Source organism: Bubalus bubalis, chromosome 9 (genome assembly GCF_019923935.1).
Source record: "Bubalus bubalis isolate 160015118507 breed Murrah chromosome 9, NDDB_SH_1, whole genome shotgun sequence".
NCBI classification, from domain to species: domain Eukaryota; kingdom Metazoa; phylum Chordata; class Mammalia; order Artiodactyla; family Bovidae; genus Bubalus; species Bubalus bubalis.
In genome coordinates this window covers 75765323-75782099 of record NC_059165.1, presented here as the reverse complement: position 1 = coordinate 75782099, position 16777 = coordinate 75765323, and the positions used below count along the sequence as shown (strand labels likewise).

Here is a 16777-nt window from a genome sequence, read left to right as displayed (position 1 = left end):
TGAAACTCCAATACTTTGGACACCTGATGTAAAGAACTGACTCATTTGAAAAGACCCTGATGCTGGGAAAGATTGAAGGCAGGAGGAGAAGGGGATGACAGAGGATGAGACGGTTGGATGGCATCACCAATTTAATGGACATGAGTTTGAGTAAACTCCGGGAATCGGTGATTGGACAGGGAGGCCTGGTGTGCTGCAGCCCATGGGGTCGCAAAGAATTGGACACAAATGAGCAACTGAACTGAACTGAAAAATATAAAGAATGAAACACTATGAGATAGAAAAGTACATGCCATAATATTTAAAAGACAATTTATTCTGATCAGCTAAATTGCCCTAATTAAAATGCATAAACTCTGACATTAAAATTTTGTTCTCCACATGGAAATTACTTTTGTCCTTGGACCTTGATCCACTTGTTACAAAAGAATATTATAAAAAAGATTATAATTACCTACCATGCTTTGTCACAGTGTCCATTTTTCCTACCAAGGGAATGGTCAGTGTCGTTTGAGAACAAAAAGCTCTCTTATTGACTAATGATGCCTGAATTTTTCCTTTTTGTCATTTCCCCCCTTCTGATGTGGCACCTCATATTTTTTATGCTTCTCTGCTATCCTGCTGTGAGAAAGAATAGTAATTATATCTAATTAGAAAAGATTAAAATGCTATGACTCACAGAAATAATGAAAGTTGATTATGTTTTATACAAGGCATAAATCCCAAACCTGCATTTTACACTTGAAATTAGCTTCCAGGCTGATCAGCAGTGTAATAACAGTGTGAAGAATGTTCATCATGGTGCTTGTTTTGCTAAATGCACTCCCCATCCCAGGTCTCAGCCTTGTCATCAGAGACCCATCTTCCCTTAAGTTGAAGAAAGAGAGTTCAGGTTGATCTTTTTAAAACCTTAGTTGACTTTGTAATGTTTTGATCTTATTTATTTTAGGTATGCTTATTATTAGTAACATGTGAGTACTAAGTAACATCCATGATTATAAAAGAACTAAATAGTTCTTTTGTTTTCCCTTTGAACAGGCTCCAGGACCAAACCGATTGTTTCCTCTTTTATTCAGATTTTCTAGGTTAAAAAAGATAAAATGCAATCTAGAGCTGATTGTTTCCTGTTAAACAATGAGGATCTTTTCCCATCATGGACTCAGCATGAATGTTCATTTCAGTTCTAGTCCAGTTCACAAAAAATCTTTCCTGCACATGGGCATTGTCATCTAACATATGCAGTTTTATAGTAGAGCAGAGGGAGACATTACACACAGATAGATTTGTGCTATAAACACATATGGGCATAAAGGATTGTTTAGAAGGAAAGAGAAAAAGAAGCCAACATCAAAACTTCAAAAGGACTGAAATGCAATTCTAGAATGCAAGAAATTCTCATTTGTCTATCTACCTGTCTGACATGAAGATCATAACTTTCTGAAATATAATGCATTAAAATGTTTTCTAAGTCCCATGATAAGATAATTCTGATAACACATTGGCATCATGTGAACATGGCCCCGTTAATCTGAGTTAGATATCCCTTTGGGGAGATAAGCTGCTTTTACTCCACAGGTGAGTGTACGTGAGCTGCAGCCATATTATGTGTAACTAGAGCCTGTGATCTTGGTAACTCTGATAACAGACAAGATTAGACACTATGAGGTGTATTTATGTGATGGGACCTTTTTCCTGTGATCTCAGTGTGCAATGAAGGAAAAAAAGTTATTGAAAATTCTATTAACAACTTTGTAGTTAAAAAAAAAGAGAGAGAGAGAGATTGGGAGCATGACAAAGAAATGCACAAAGTTATTTCTAGGGAGAAAACATTGGTAAATATTACTTCATTCTAAATGAAGAGAAGGAAAATATAGTACCTTCCAGAAATTGAGTGGGACTGTTTTTAAAAGTAGCAGTTCTTTTATTTTAACACTTGTAAGTTCACCTCTTCAATTGCTTCTTTTTCATGGAGGAGTTTCAGTGGAAATAAATGCATATCATAAACCAAGAGTGGCATTTCCAAATGGATCCTGTGAAGGTTATAATATAGAAATAATACAGTATTAGTTCTGTGTTGGAAACAAAATGAGTAAATGTTTGTTCTCAAATGCTATCTCATAAAAATAGAGAGTCAGAATTTTGTTTCTATAGCTTATATTTATGTACTTGGATTTCTTTCCCCATCCTTCCTTTCATGTAAATTTCACAGTCAATCATCATAATCATCCTTTTGTAAACATTCCTGAGTCCCTTAAATCTTTCTGACTTAATCAGACTCGTTTGGCAAAAGGACAATCCACTCTTTGCAGAGAAAGTGATCTTTTCATGTAAATTTTATGTTTTATGTTAACATGTAATATGTTAAAACATATTTAACAAAATTTTTATGTTTTACATAAAAACAACTAGAGAAAAACAGACAAGAATCACTGTCTCTCACCCTGTACCTGCACCTGCTTAGATGAATGTGATTTTAGTAAACTCAGAAATTATAACTCTGCTGCCCTTCTCAGTGACCACAAACTTCAAAGGCTCATGCTTGGATACAGCACGTTTCTCACACTCCCTCACTGTTTAATACCATCTCTCCGGTCCTCATACCTCCCAGTTCTACCCATTTCTAGATGATCTCCTTGCTTCCCATTTTTCTAAGAAAATTGAAGTAGTCATAAAAGATATGTCACAGCTTCCCAGCACCCTGCTATGCTGTCTTACTTTTCAATGTAAGAACAATGTGAGTTGCTTTGTAAGGCATGTTCCTTAAATTTGTGCACAAAACTTATCCCATCTCATCTGCTTAAGAACATTGCACCAACAATTCACCCCGTCCTACATCATAAATTTCCCCTCTCTATGGGATCATTTCTATGCATATACTAATTTGTATTTTTTGCCAACATTAAAAAAACCCCTCTTTACTCACTCAATTTTCTCCATCAGTTAACGTTCAATTTCTTTGCTCCCCTTTATAGCAAAATTCCTTAAGCAGGCTGTCTATACACATGGTCTACAATTCTTCTCCTCCCCTTCTCCCTTCAGTTCATTCTACTTGGTTTCCCATTTCTGTCATTTCCTAAAAATTGCTTTTGTAATATCGCAGCGACCATACACAGAAAAGCCCTGCATTAATTCTCAGACCTCTCTTATCTGACTTATTAGAAGCATTTGACACAATGGATCATTATGCCTTGGTAAACCTTCTTTACTTTTTGTTCATCTCCTTTGCTGGTTGCAGTCTGTTTTTCCTTTGCAATTTAAGAATATCTGATACTAATATTAAAAAACAACTAGAGAAAAAATCAAATAAGGATCACTTTCTCTGCAATTAATGACCAGGAGTAAAAGCCCCTAGACATTTCCAATAGAGCAAATGTGTTTGGTTGCCCACTTTTACACTGTCCAACCCCTATAGTCTATTTGCAACATAGTAACCAGAGGGATGGAGAAGGCGATGGCACCCCACTCCAATACTCTTGCCTGGAAAATCCCATGGACAGAGGAGCCTGGTAGGCTGCAGACCATGGGGTCGCAAAGAGTCGGACACGACTGAGCGACGTCACTTTCACTTTTCCCTTTCATGCATTGGAAAAGGACATGGCAATCCACTCCAGTGTTCTTGCCTGGAGAATCCCAGGGACGGGGGAGCCTGGTGGGCCACCGTCTATGGGGTCGCATGGAGTCAGACACAACTGAAGTGACTTAGCAGCAGCGGCAGCAACCAGAGGGATGGTTTTTCCTGTGGTCATATATGGATGTGAGAGTTGGACTGTGAAGAAGGCTGAGCGCTGAAGAATTGATGCTTTTGAACTGTGGTGTTGGAGAAGACTCTTGAGAGTCCCTTGGACTGCAAGGAGATCCAACCAGTCCATTCTGAAGGAGATCAGCCCTGGGATTCCTTTGGAAGGAATGATGCTAAAGCTGAAACTCCAGTACTTTGGCCACCTCATGCGAAGAGTTGACTCATTGGAAAAGACTCTGATGCTGGGAGGGACTGGGGGCAAGAGGAGAAGGGGACGACAGAGGATGAGATGGCTGGATGGCATCACTGACTCGATGGACGTGAGTCTGAGTGAACTCCGGGAGTTGGTGATGGACAGGGAGGCCTGGCGTGCTGCAACTCATGGGGTCGCAAAGAGTCAGACACGACTGAGCGACTGATCTAATCTGATCTGATCTGAACCAGAGGGATTTTTAAGAATATAAGACAAGTTCTGCCACTTCTGTTCACAAACCTAAAGTGTAATTTGGTATTCCTGAAGGTAAAGCTGTATTCAGAAAAGAGGAACCAGAGATCAAATTGTTAACATCTGTTGGATCATGGAAAAAGCAAGAGAGTTCCAGAAAAACATCTACTTCTGCTTTATTGATTATGTGAAAGCCTCTGACTGTGTGGTTCACAACAAATTGTAGAAAATTCTTCAAGAGATGAGAATACCAGACCACTTTACCTGCCTCATGAGAAATCTGTATGCAGGTCAAGAAGCAACAGTTAGAACTGGACATGGAGCAACAGACTGGTTCCAAATCAGGAAAGGAGTATGTCAAGGCTGTATATCGTCACCCTGCCTTTTTTTTTAACTTATATGCAGAATACATCATGTGAAATGGTGGGCTGGATGAAGTATAAGCTGGAACCAAGATTGCTGGGAGAAATATCAATGACCTCAGATATGCAGATGACACCACCCTTATGGCAGAAAGTGAAGAGGAACTGAAGAGCCTCTTGATGACAGTGAAAGAGGAGACTAAAAAGGTAGGCTTAAAACTCAACATTCAAAAAACTAAGTAAGATCATGGCATCCGGTCCCATTACTTCATGGCAAATAGATGGAGAAACAATGGAAACAGTGACAGATTTTATTTTCTTGGGCTCCACAATCACTGCAGATGGTAACTGCAGCCATGAAATAAAAGACACTTGACCCTTGGGAAGAAAGCTATGACCAATCTAGACAACATATTAAAAAGCAGAGATGTTACTTTGCCAACAAAGGTCTGTCTAGTCAAAGCTATTGTTTTGCCAGTAGTCATGTATGGATGTAAGAGTTGGACCATAAAGAAAACTGAGTGCTGAAGAATTGATGCTTTTGAACTGTAATGTTCGAGAAGACTTTTGAGAGTCCCTTGGACTTCAAGGAAATCAGTCCTGAATATTCATTAGAAGGACTGATGCTGAATTTGAAGCTTCAGTACTTTGGCCACATGATTCGGAGAATTGACTCATTGGAAAAGGCCCTGATTCTGGAAAGATTGAAGGCAGGAGGAAAAGGGGACAACAGAGGATGAGATGGTTGGATGGCATCACTGATTCTATGGACATGAGTTTGAGCAAGCTGTATGAGTTGGTGATGGACAGGGAAGCCTGGCATCCCGCAGTCCATGGAGTCGCAGAGAGTTGGACATGACTGAGCAACTGAACTTAACTGAAGGTAAAGCCGGCCTTTCAATTAGTTGTAAGGTTCTACGTTGGTTGGCCTATGAATCATGATCTTTCTGATCTGATCTGCATTTCTCTTCTCCTTTCTCACTCTACTGTTCATTACTTTCTTCAGTTCTACTGTTCATCACTTTCTTATTTCACTAAACCATAGCCTTTGCACTAGTTGTACGTCTGTCTGGAATGTTCCTTTTTCCAGAGACTTAAGTGGCTAGATCCCTCATTTTTATCAAATCACGGACTCAAAAGCTACTTTCTCAATGACATCTGTCCTGTGCACCCTATTTTATTGCATTTTATTTTTCAGAAACATTTATTATGTATTTTTGTCTGTGCTGGGTCTCTGTTGTTGAGTGAGGGCTTTCTGTAGCCATGGTGTGCAGGCTCCTCACTGCAGTGGCTCCTCCTGTTGCGGGGCGCTAGCTCTAGGGCATGCTGACTTCTGTCGTGGTTCTCAGGCTCCAGAGTGCAGACTTGGTAGTTGCGGCACACAAGCTCTGTGGCATGTGGAATCTTCTAGACCAGGGATTGAACCTGTGTCCTCTGCATTGCAAGGCTGATTCTTAGCTACTGGATCATCAGGGAAAACCCACAATATTTTAAATTGTAAGTTGGTTATTGACCGACACTCTCAATCTCCTTCTCCTCCTGTGCTTTTTCCATTACTCTGATCAAAATATATCATTTACTTATTTCGTTTCTTATTTATTGTCTGCTTTACCCGTTCCTCAGGGAAAGAGAGGTTTGTCAGTTTTATTACCTAAACCAGAGGGTCTCATATTTTAGTGTGAAACAGAATCACCTGGGGACTTTATTGGATTGCACATCGCTGGACCCTACTACCAGAGTTTCTGATTCAAAAGTATGTTGTAGGATCCAAGAATTTGCATTATATCAAGTTCAAAATAGATATTAACATGGCTGGTTGAGGGGCCACACTTTGAGAACTACTGACCTAAAAAACTCCTGGTATATCCTAATAAATAGCCTGATAAATAACTGTTAAATGAGTTAATAAAGTTGTGTCTCATTTTAATGTGTATTTGTGAGTTCTGTTAGTACTGCAGTCTTCCAATGTGCTAATTTTCTGTTTTTCTTCTTTTCTAAAATTTTTTGTTTTCACTATCACTTTGTTACTAGGATGTTTATTATTATTTTTTTAGTTGAGAATATTAATTTTGTCTACCACATATTTAGTTGAGAATATTAATGTTGTCTACCACATATTTGGAAGACACATTTTCTGTTTGGCTTCTATCATTTAATATCGTTTATGCTGTATGATGGAGAAGGCAATGGCACCCCACTCCAGTACTCTTGCCTGGCAAATTCCATGGACGGAGGAGCCTGGAAAGCTGCAGTCCATGGGGTCGCTAGGAGTCGGAAGCGACTGAGCGACTTCACGACTTTTCACTTTCATGCATTGGAGAAGGAAATGGCAACCCACTCCAGTGTTCTTGCCTGGAGAATCCCAGGGACGGGGGAGCCTGGTGAGCTGCTGTCTATGGGGCCACACAGAGTTGGACACCACTGAAGTGACTTAGCAGCAGCAGCAGCAGCATGCTGTATGATTACAAATTTAAAATTATGTCATCAAAATTATTAATGACCTTTTGTAAATTTTAACTTTGTATGTTGATTTAGAAAATCTTTCTGCTTCCTAAGATTGGATATATATTTATTGACATTTTCTTTTACTATTATTGGTGGCTCAGATGGTAAAGTGTCTGCCTACAATGTGGGAGACCCAGGTTCAGTCCCTGGGTTGGGAAGATCTCCTAGGGAAGGAAATGGCAACTCACTCCAGTATTCTTGCCTGGAAAATCGCATGGACAGAGGAGCCTGGTAGGCTACAGTCCATGGGATTGCAAACAGTTGGACACGACTGAGTGACTTCACTTTCACTTTACTATTATTATAATAGTATAATAATTATATATATTATAATATATATTAATTATATATTACAAGGTATAATATATATTTATATATGTTATAATATGAATATATATTTATATAATTTATATAATACATAAATATATTCTATAATTTATATAATATATAAAATATACATATATAATTATATTATATATAATTATATATTATAATAATATAATAATATATACAATATAATATAATATGTACTATATAGAATATAATATATAATTATACTAGTATAATACTATTATAAGATTATATAATGATATTATTATAATAAGATAATTATAATAATATTATTACTCTTATTTCCTTCTACTTTCTTTATGCTTTCTCACTTTCAGTTTAACTCTTTAATCTATGTGATATGTCACATATGGTGATTTAATAAATCTATTAACTGAGCTTGCTATATATAAGCTAGTAGGTTTACATTATTATATCTTAATATCTGGTAGGGCAATTTCTTTCTTATGTAGTTTTCTAAGGAGTTTACTAATTCATTACATTTTATTTAAGGGAAACTTCATCAAATTAAATACTGTTAAAAGTTTTACTGAAATTACATTAAAGCTATAAATTATTTGGGGAATTTATATTTCTACAATATGGAGATTAGTTTTGCTATTCAGAATCACAAAATAGTCCTGAATTGTCAAGCTTTATCTGTTTTTCAGCATATTTTTCTAGCTTTATTCATATTTAATAGGCTTTATAATTCACTGTTTAACTTAAGCCTTGTGTAGTTGTGTTAATATGATCCAGTTTTCAGTATATCTCCTAATTGATTATTATATACACATATCCAAGTGATTGATTTTTATGTACGTAATTTTAGTAACAGACTGCCTTACTGAATTGTCCTATTGACTTTTTTCCTGTTGTACCTTCTGTGTCCAAAAATAGTATCATAATATTTATAAATAATGATATTTTATCATTCTTTTTGATTTTAAATGTTTTATTCATATTTTGCTTTCTTGTTCTGTTGCATTAGCTAGCAATTTCAACAATTGTTAACATAATGCTTGTGCTTGTGGCTATCTCTTTTGAAGTTAATTATTTGCTGAAGGATACTTTTCACTTTTATGTTATCCAGTTATATGTCTATTGTTAATTTATAGAGATATTTTAAAATCAGAAATAAAACTGAAATTTTGTCAATTATACTATAAATTATTAAGTCTGTATGCTTGGGAGATATGAGAGAGTGCTATGTCTCTCTCCACCTCCAAAATTCATATGTTGAAATCTTAGCCCCCAAAGTTTATGGTATTAATAGGTGAGAACTTTGAGAGGTACTTATGTCATGAGGATGGAGCCCCCATGATTAGGATTAGCTAGGCTGCAGTCCATGGGGTCGCTAAGAGTCGAACACGACTGAGCGACTTCACTTTCACTTTTCACTTTCATGCATTGGAGAAGGAAATGGCAACCCACTCCAGTGTTCTTGCCTGGAGAATCCCAGGGATGGGGGAGCCTGGTGGGCTGTCATCTCTGGGGTTGCACAGAGTCGGACATGACTGAAGCGACTTAGCAGCAGCAGCAGCAAAAGGAGATCCAACCAGTCCATTCTGAAGGAGATCAGCCTTGGGATTCCTTTGGAAGGAATCATGCTAAAGCTGAAACTCATGCAAAGAGTTGACTCATTGGAAAAGACTCTGATGCTTGGAGGGATGGGGGGAAAGAGGAGAAGTGGACGACAGAGGATGAGATGGCTGGATGGCATCACTGACTCGATGGACCTGAGTCTGAGTGAACTCCGGGAGTTAGTGATGGACAGGGAGGCCTGACGTGCTGCGATTCATGGGGTCGCAAAGAGTTGGACACGACTGAGCGACTGATCTGATCATGTAAAAGAGATACCAAAGACCTCTCCATGTAAAAATTACAATGAGAAGTATACAACTCAGAAGAAAGTCCTCACCTGACCTTCCTGATACCTTGACCTTGGACTTCCAGCCCCCAGAACTGATTGAAGTAAACTTTTTTTGTTTGTAAGCCATCCAGTCCATACTGTTTTTTTTTTTAATTTTATTTTATTTTTAAACTTTACATAATTGTATTAGTTTTGCCAAATATCAAAATGAATCCGCCACAGGTATACATGTGTGCCCCACCCTGAACCCTCCTCCCTCCTCCCTCTCCATACCATCCCTCTGGGTCGTCCCAGTGCACTAGCCCCACGCATCCAGTATCGTGCATCGAACCTGGACTGGCAACTCGTTTCATACATGATATTTTACATGTTTCAATGCCATTCTCCCAAATCTTCCCACCCTCTCCCTCTCCCACAGAGTCCACAAGACTGTTCTATACATCATTGTCTCTTTTGCTGTCTCGTACACAGGGTTATTGTTACCATCTTTCTAAATTCCATATATATGTGTTAGTATACTGTATTGGTGTTTTTCTTTCTGGCTTACTTCACTCTGTATAATAGGCTCCAGTTTCATCCACCTCATTAGAACTGATTCAAATGTATTCTTTTTAATGGCTGAGTAATACTCCATTGTGTGTATGTACCATAGCTTTCTTATCCATTCATCTGCTGATGGACATCTAGGTTGCTTCCATGTCCTGGCTATTATAAACAGTGCTGCGATGAACATTGGGGTACACGTGTCTCTTTCCCTTCTGGTTTCCTCAGTGTGTATGCCCAGCAGTGGGATTGCTGGATCATAAGGCAGGTCTATTTCCAGTTTTTTAAGGAATCATACTTTGATGGCAGCCCAAACAGACTAAAACAGGAATATATGTACTAAAGAATCTAGCATTAGTGATAGTCTAGAGAATTATTTTCTGTATTGTTTAAAGGTGGAAATAAAAACTCATGATGGATTTATAAGTTGGTAATTGTGATTAATGTCCTTAATTAAAAAGAAAATGTGCCTGGAACTTCCCTGCCCACCCTGTGGTTAGGACTTCATCTTTCAGTGCATGGGTGCAGGTTTGATCCCTGGTCGGGGAGCTAAGATCACATTTGCCTCACGGCCAAAAAACCAAAATGAGAAATAGAAGCAATATTGTAACAAATTCAATAAACACTTGAAACATAAATGAATAAAAATTTTTAAAAAAGTACCAAGCACACACACACACACACACAGACACACACTATACAACTACAGTTTAAACTTTACAACAGTTGAAAAGGAGGGCAGAGATAATGCCATCACACTCCGGCACACCCACATCATGGGATAGTTCATCTTAGAAAGATGATCATATTTTACAATGAGACCAAAAGTGTCCTGAGACATTTAGGGTTGTAAAAGCTTAGTTTGGGGCTCCCCTGGTGGCTCAGACAGTAAAGAATCTGCCTGCAATGCAGGAGACCTAGGTTTGATCCCTGGGTCAAGAAGATCCTCTGGAAGAGGGAATGGCTACCCACTCCAGTATTCTTTCCTGGAGAATTCATGGACAGAGGAACCTGGAGGGCAATAGTCCATGGGGTTGCAAAGAGTCAGACATAACTGAATGACGAACACTTTCACATTTTCTTTTTCTTTCAAGCTTAGTTTGGGGGCAACTCAGTTCAGTTCAGTTCAGTCACTCAGTTGTGTCCGACTCTTTGCAAGCACATGAATTGCAGCACGCCAGGCCTCCCTGTCCATCACCAACTCCCGGAGTTCACTCAAACTCATGTCCATCGAGTCGGAGATGCTATCCAGCCATCTCATCCTTTGTCGTCCCCTTCTCCTCCTGCCTCTAAACCCTCCCAGCATCAGAGTCTTTTCCAATGAGTCAACTCTTTGCATGAGGTGGCCAAAGTACTGGAGTTTCAGCTTTAGCATCATTCCTTCCAAAGAACACCCAGGACTGATCTCCTTTAGAATGGACTGGTTGGATCTCCTTGCAGTCCAAGGGACTCTCAAGAGTCTTCTCCAACACCACACTTCAAAAGCATCAATTCTCTGGCGCTAAAGTTTCTTCACAGTCCAACTCTCACATCCATACATGACTACTGGAAAAACCATAGCCTTGACTAGACAGACCTTTGTTGGCAAAGTAATGTCTCTGCTTTTGAATATGCTATCTAGGTTGGTCATAACTTTCTTTCCAAGGAGTAAGCGTCTTTTAATTTCATGGCTGCAATCACCATCTGCAGTGATTTTGGAGTTCCCCCCCCAAAAAAAATCTGACACTGTTTCCACTGTTTCCCCATCTATTTCCCATGAAGTGATGGGACCAGATGCCATGATCTTCGTTTTCTGAATGTTGAGCTTGAAGCCAACTTTTTCACTCTCCTCTTTCACTTTCATCAAGAGGCTTTTGAGTTCCTCTTCACTTTCTGCCATAAGGGTGGTGTCATCTGCATATTTGAGGTTATTGATATTTTTCCCGGCAATCTTGATTCCAGCTTGTGCTTCTTCCAGCCCAGCGTTTCTCATGATGTACTCTGCATATAAGTTAAATAAACAGGGTGACAATATATAGCCTCGACGTACTCCTTGTCCTATTTGGAACCAGTCTGTTGTTCCATGTCCAGTTCTAACTGTTGCTTCCTGACCTGCATACAGGTTTCTCAAGAGGCAGGTCAGGTGGTCTGGTATTCCTGTCCCTTTCAGAATTTTCCACAGTTTATTGTGATCCATACAGTCAAAGGCTTTGACATAGTCAATAAAGCAGAAATAGATGTTTTTCTGCAATTCTCTTGCTTTTTCCATGATTCAGTGGATGTTGGCAATTTGATCTCTGGCTCCTCTGCCTTTTCTAAAACCAGCTTGAACACCTGGAAGTTCATGGTTCATGTATTGCTGAAGCCTGGCTTGGAGAATTCTGAGCATGACTTTACTAGCGTGTGAGATGAGTGCAATTGTGCGGTAGTTTGAGCATTCTTTGGCATTTCCTTTCTTTGGGATTGGAATGAAAACTGACCTTTTCCATTCCTGTGGCCACTGCTGAGTTTTCCAAATTTGCTGGCATACTGAGTGCAGCACTTTCACAGCATCATCTTTCAGGATTTGAAATAGCTCAACTGGAATTCCATCACCTGCACTAGCTTTGTTTGTAGTGATGCTTTCTAAGGCCCACCTGACTTCACATTCCAGGATGTCTGGCTCTAGGTCAGTGATCACACCACCGTGATTATCTTGGTCATGAAGATCTTTTCTGTACAGTTCTTCTGTGTATTCTTGCCACGTCTTCTTAATATCTTCTGCTTCTGTTAGGTCCATACCATTTCCATCCTTTATCGAGCCCATCTTTGCATGAAATGTTCCCTTGGTATTCTAATTTTCTTGAAGAAATCTCTAGTCTTTCCCATTCTGTTGTTTTCCTCTATTTCTTTGCATTGATCGCTGAGGAAGGCTTTCTTATCTCTCCTTGCTATTGTTTGGAACTCTGCATTCAGATGCTTATATCTTTCTTTTCTCCTTTGCTTTTTGCTTCTCTTCTTTTCACAGCTATTTGTAAGGCCTTCCCAGACAGCCATTTTGCTTTTTTGCATTTCTTTTCGATGGGGATGGTCTTGATCCCTGTCTCCTGTACAATGTCACGAACCTCATTCCATAGTTCATCAGGCACTCTATCTATCAGATATATTCCCTTAAATCTATTTCTCACTTCCACTGTATAATCATAAGGGATTTGATTTTGGTCATACCTGAATGGTCTAGTGGTTTTCCCTACTTTCTTCAGTTTAAGTCTGAATTTGGCAATAAGGAGTTCATGGGTGACTAGCTGGCTTTAAAACTATAGATGCGTGTAAGTTTAGTAGCTTAGGCATCAAGTTGACCCAGGGAAAGTCAGTATTTTGGGCAGCTCTGTGGGCCCTCAGGGTCTTTGGCTGGGAGAATGATTTCTTTGCCTGATGGTATTTATTCCTTCCTGTAATCATTAGCGGAGAAGGCAATGGCACCCCACTCCAGTACTCTTGCCTGGAAAATCCCAGGGACGGGGGAGCCTATTAGGCTGCCGTCCATGGGGTCTCACAGAGTCGGACACGACTGAGCGACTTCACTTTCACTTTTCACTTTCATGCATTGGAGAAGGAAATGGCAACCCACTCCAGTGTTCTTGCCTGGAGAATCCCAGGGACGGGGGAGCCTGGTGGGCTGCCCTCTCTGGGGTCGCACAGAGCCTGACATGACTGAAGCGACTTAGCAGCAGCAGCAGCAGTAATCAATAGACAAACAAGGTTGGGCTGGTTGTGTTTGTTTGAAACTCTAGCCTCGCTCAAACACCACTATCCCTCAAAGGTCAGTGGAGTACTCTATGGAGCACTGGAATGTAAGGTTGTGTGGATGGTGGCATTTCACCTTTTCCTCAAATTTTTTATTTCTTAAACCAGAATACAAATGTAAATCAGCCTGTGGATGGTTTTTGGACATTTTGAAAGCACTACGAAAGTAATTACAGATTTTGTGTGTGTGTGTGTGTGTGTGTGTATGTTAAGGAAAACGATCATGAACAGAAACATCCTTGATGGGAAATTTCTCATCTCCTTCCTTTTTGTGTTCTCAATCTCCAGAACTATGCCAGGCCCCCAGAGATCCCTTAAACCAGGCCTCCATGATATAATGAAATAGAATGAGTGAATGAATAACTCATGAGAGAGATTGTTAATGTAGCTACCAGTATAACAGCTGTTTCAAATCATCAATATTGTTTTTTCACTGTATCTTGAAAATTTTTCTAATTTACATTCTTGAGGATATATTTAAACCTACCAGAAACATATTCATAAATATGTTTCTGAGAGTCCCTTGCTTCTAGTTAGTTCTTCTGTCTATATTCTCTGGCAAATAGTAAACAAAACAATTATTTACCTGTGTTCAGCTATTGATGCCTAACTAGTTCTACTAATGTGATTTGTTCAAACTTTTAATATAAAGATGAATGAATGAGTATAATACAACAAAATTTTCCATATTCACATGACATTTTAAAGTTCCTTTGATATTGAATTTTCTCCATTTTTGGTAAAGACTGCTTTACTTCATGTTAAGAAATATGTAATAGTTTATTCTCAATTGCAGACAATTATCTTATTACCTAAATTTTTTTTTTGCCTTCAGATAAAAATGAATCTCTTAAGCTGGCAAATAAGTAATTTAAAGGTCCTATATGAATATTTAAGTAACTTTTTCTGCCTTCATCTTTTTTTGTGCCATTTAGTCTCTTTCACAAACATCTAATTTGCCTTGATTTGAACTAAGCAGGTAGCATGATTTTTGGTACAAACATTGGTTTTAATTTTTCCATCATCTTCTTTAGAACTTTAGAGTATTGCTTCACTGCATTGCGGGTTTTAAACATGACTCTTACTGTAGCCAAACTTTCATATCATGCTGTCCAATTCTAGAATTCTGTGAATAAAATAATGCTAATTGTGTTCTGGCTACTAAGTAGTAAGTAATAGTAAGTAAGCAAAAGAGAACCCTAAATTTTACATAATATCACTTTTAGCTCTCATCATATTTACCACAAAATGCTGATAAGTTGATATATTTACCCTACATGTAGGTATTAATTGATACTTACAAGTTTGTACTCTCATTTAGCTAAAATGTTGATAAGTTGATGACAGTTCAGAAATAGGTCATTGCTGCTGGGAGAGAAAGCATTTTTTTTTTTTCCAAAGAAATTCTCTAAGAAACACTTTTACCTCAAACCCATTATTGAATGGGCACAGCTGCAAAACCTCAGCACTCACGAGGGGCTTTGCTCATTACTCCATTTCTCAGATGTCACTCACAGAGCTCCCCACACAGAGAAGGCACTGTAATGACTCTCACCTTCCTGAAATAAGTACATTGTGCAAACAGTGGAGCAGGTGTACTTAGGCCAATGGCATGACAAAGTACAAGGAAGATGCCCTGCTCAAGGACGGGCTGATTTGCACACAGGGAATTGATGCCACTTAGGAGTGCACACTGGTTGAGCTAATCCAATTGTTGTTTCTCCTTGAAAAGATTCAGAAAAATTGGTGGAAAGGATGGGGGCTTTGCAAGAGCTCTTGTACAGAGTGTCCTCACACTTACGTAATGGGCAGAGCAAGTGGGAGCCATAGCAACATCTGCTCCTGAAAACCACACTCTAGTTTTGTTTTGCTTTGTTAATTGGTCCTGTAGAGAAAATGTGGTTTGTTCACAATGAATGCTATCATTTCTTCGTTAACTATTGCAGTAGCGTCCTCTGTTTCCACTCTCATGTCTGTGGTCCTTTCCCCACATACATAGAAGACCTGCTTTTCTTTTTCATTTTTTAAATCTGTCTGATCATTGTCACTGTAAACCATAGAATTTTAAATTGCTATCTTAGCCCTAAGGTCCTGCAGAGTCTGCCTCCTTCTGATTTCTCTGACTTCATCTTATACAACTCTGAGCCCTGCTCACTGTCATCTAGATACCTTGGCCTCCTATATTTTTCTCCAAGAGTTCAAACTTGTTTCTGCCTCAGTCTTGTTTGTCCCATTCCTGAAGTAAGCTACCTCCCCACTGAATACCCCTCAAAAGCTCTTTGCTTTGGTGATTCCTCATAATTCAAATCTCAGCTCAAACTTCTCTTTCTTAGATATGCCTTTAAATTAGTATATCTTGTTCTATTCTACTCATTTTGATCTACTCATTTTAAATTTGCATATCTTGTTCACTGCTATAATACTTTTATTTTCTCCATTTCCCTTACAGGTAACAGAAATTACATTTTTATTTATTGTTTCCTCTTTGTTTTTAGGTTTCTCTAACAAGAATGTATACTCTGTGTGAGCAGAGTACATGTCTATGGTTGAGGATGGTACCCCAGCATTAAGGACAGTGCCTGACATACAGAGGCACTGTATGTGCCTCAATAGATGTTTGCTAAACATGTAACTGAGTAACTCAATTGTGGATAAATAAATGTAGTGACATTTTATGAGTAGTACAGAATTTTCCCCATGCCAGTCAACAACTCTGGTATGCCCAAGATATCATTTGTTTAAAACAGCCCAAAGTCATTTCTTGGTTTTTATTAAGAAAAATTTATAGAAAACCAAAATGAATGATTCATTTATTATTCAAAATAAACTCATAATTCAATGCCAAAAGGAATATAGAGATCCTACCTTTTGTCTCCATAGATAATTGTTAACAGTTCTTAGAAATGTCTTGAAGAATAGTAGCACTGCAGACCAAAGGTCAGTGAGGGCAGTAGTTCCAGGCAGATAATTCAGGAAGAGGAGAGACAAAAAAGTGCAGTTTGGAGATCTCAGGAATCTGAAAAATGCTGTGGAGTGATGGTGAGTTTGGAAAGGTGGAGAGAAAGTAATTTGAAGAGACTGTTAGGACCAATCACAAACCTGGCATCTAATTTCATACGAAATACCAAGGCTACAGAACTGTGTTGGCTAAAGCAGCGTTGTGCAGAGCAGAGGTGGAAGTGAGGAGGAGGAGATGTACAGAGCATGGGTGAACC

At 38.8% G+C, this 16777-nt stretch overlaps 2 long non-coding RNA genes across 5 annotated transcripts in view; one reads left to right on the top strand and one right to left on the bottom strand.

Moving 5' to 3' along the window:
- LOC123335099 overlaps positions 1 to 16777 on the top strand; it is a 459666-nt gene that overhangs the window by 371743 nt on the left and 71146 nt on the right. The gene's annotated exons all lie outside the window — the stretch shown is intronic.
- On the bottom strand, positions 450 to 16566 carry LOC123335100. Its single transcript, XR_006553436.2, has 3 exons — positions 16428 to 16566; positions 1878 to 2030; positions 450 to 621 (listed from the first exon to the last, which is right to left on the bottom strand). It is a non-coding gene; the product is annotated as an uncharacterized LOC123335100 (long non-coding RNA).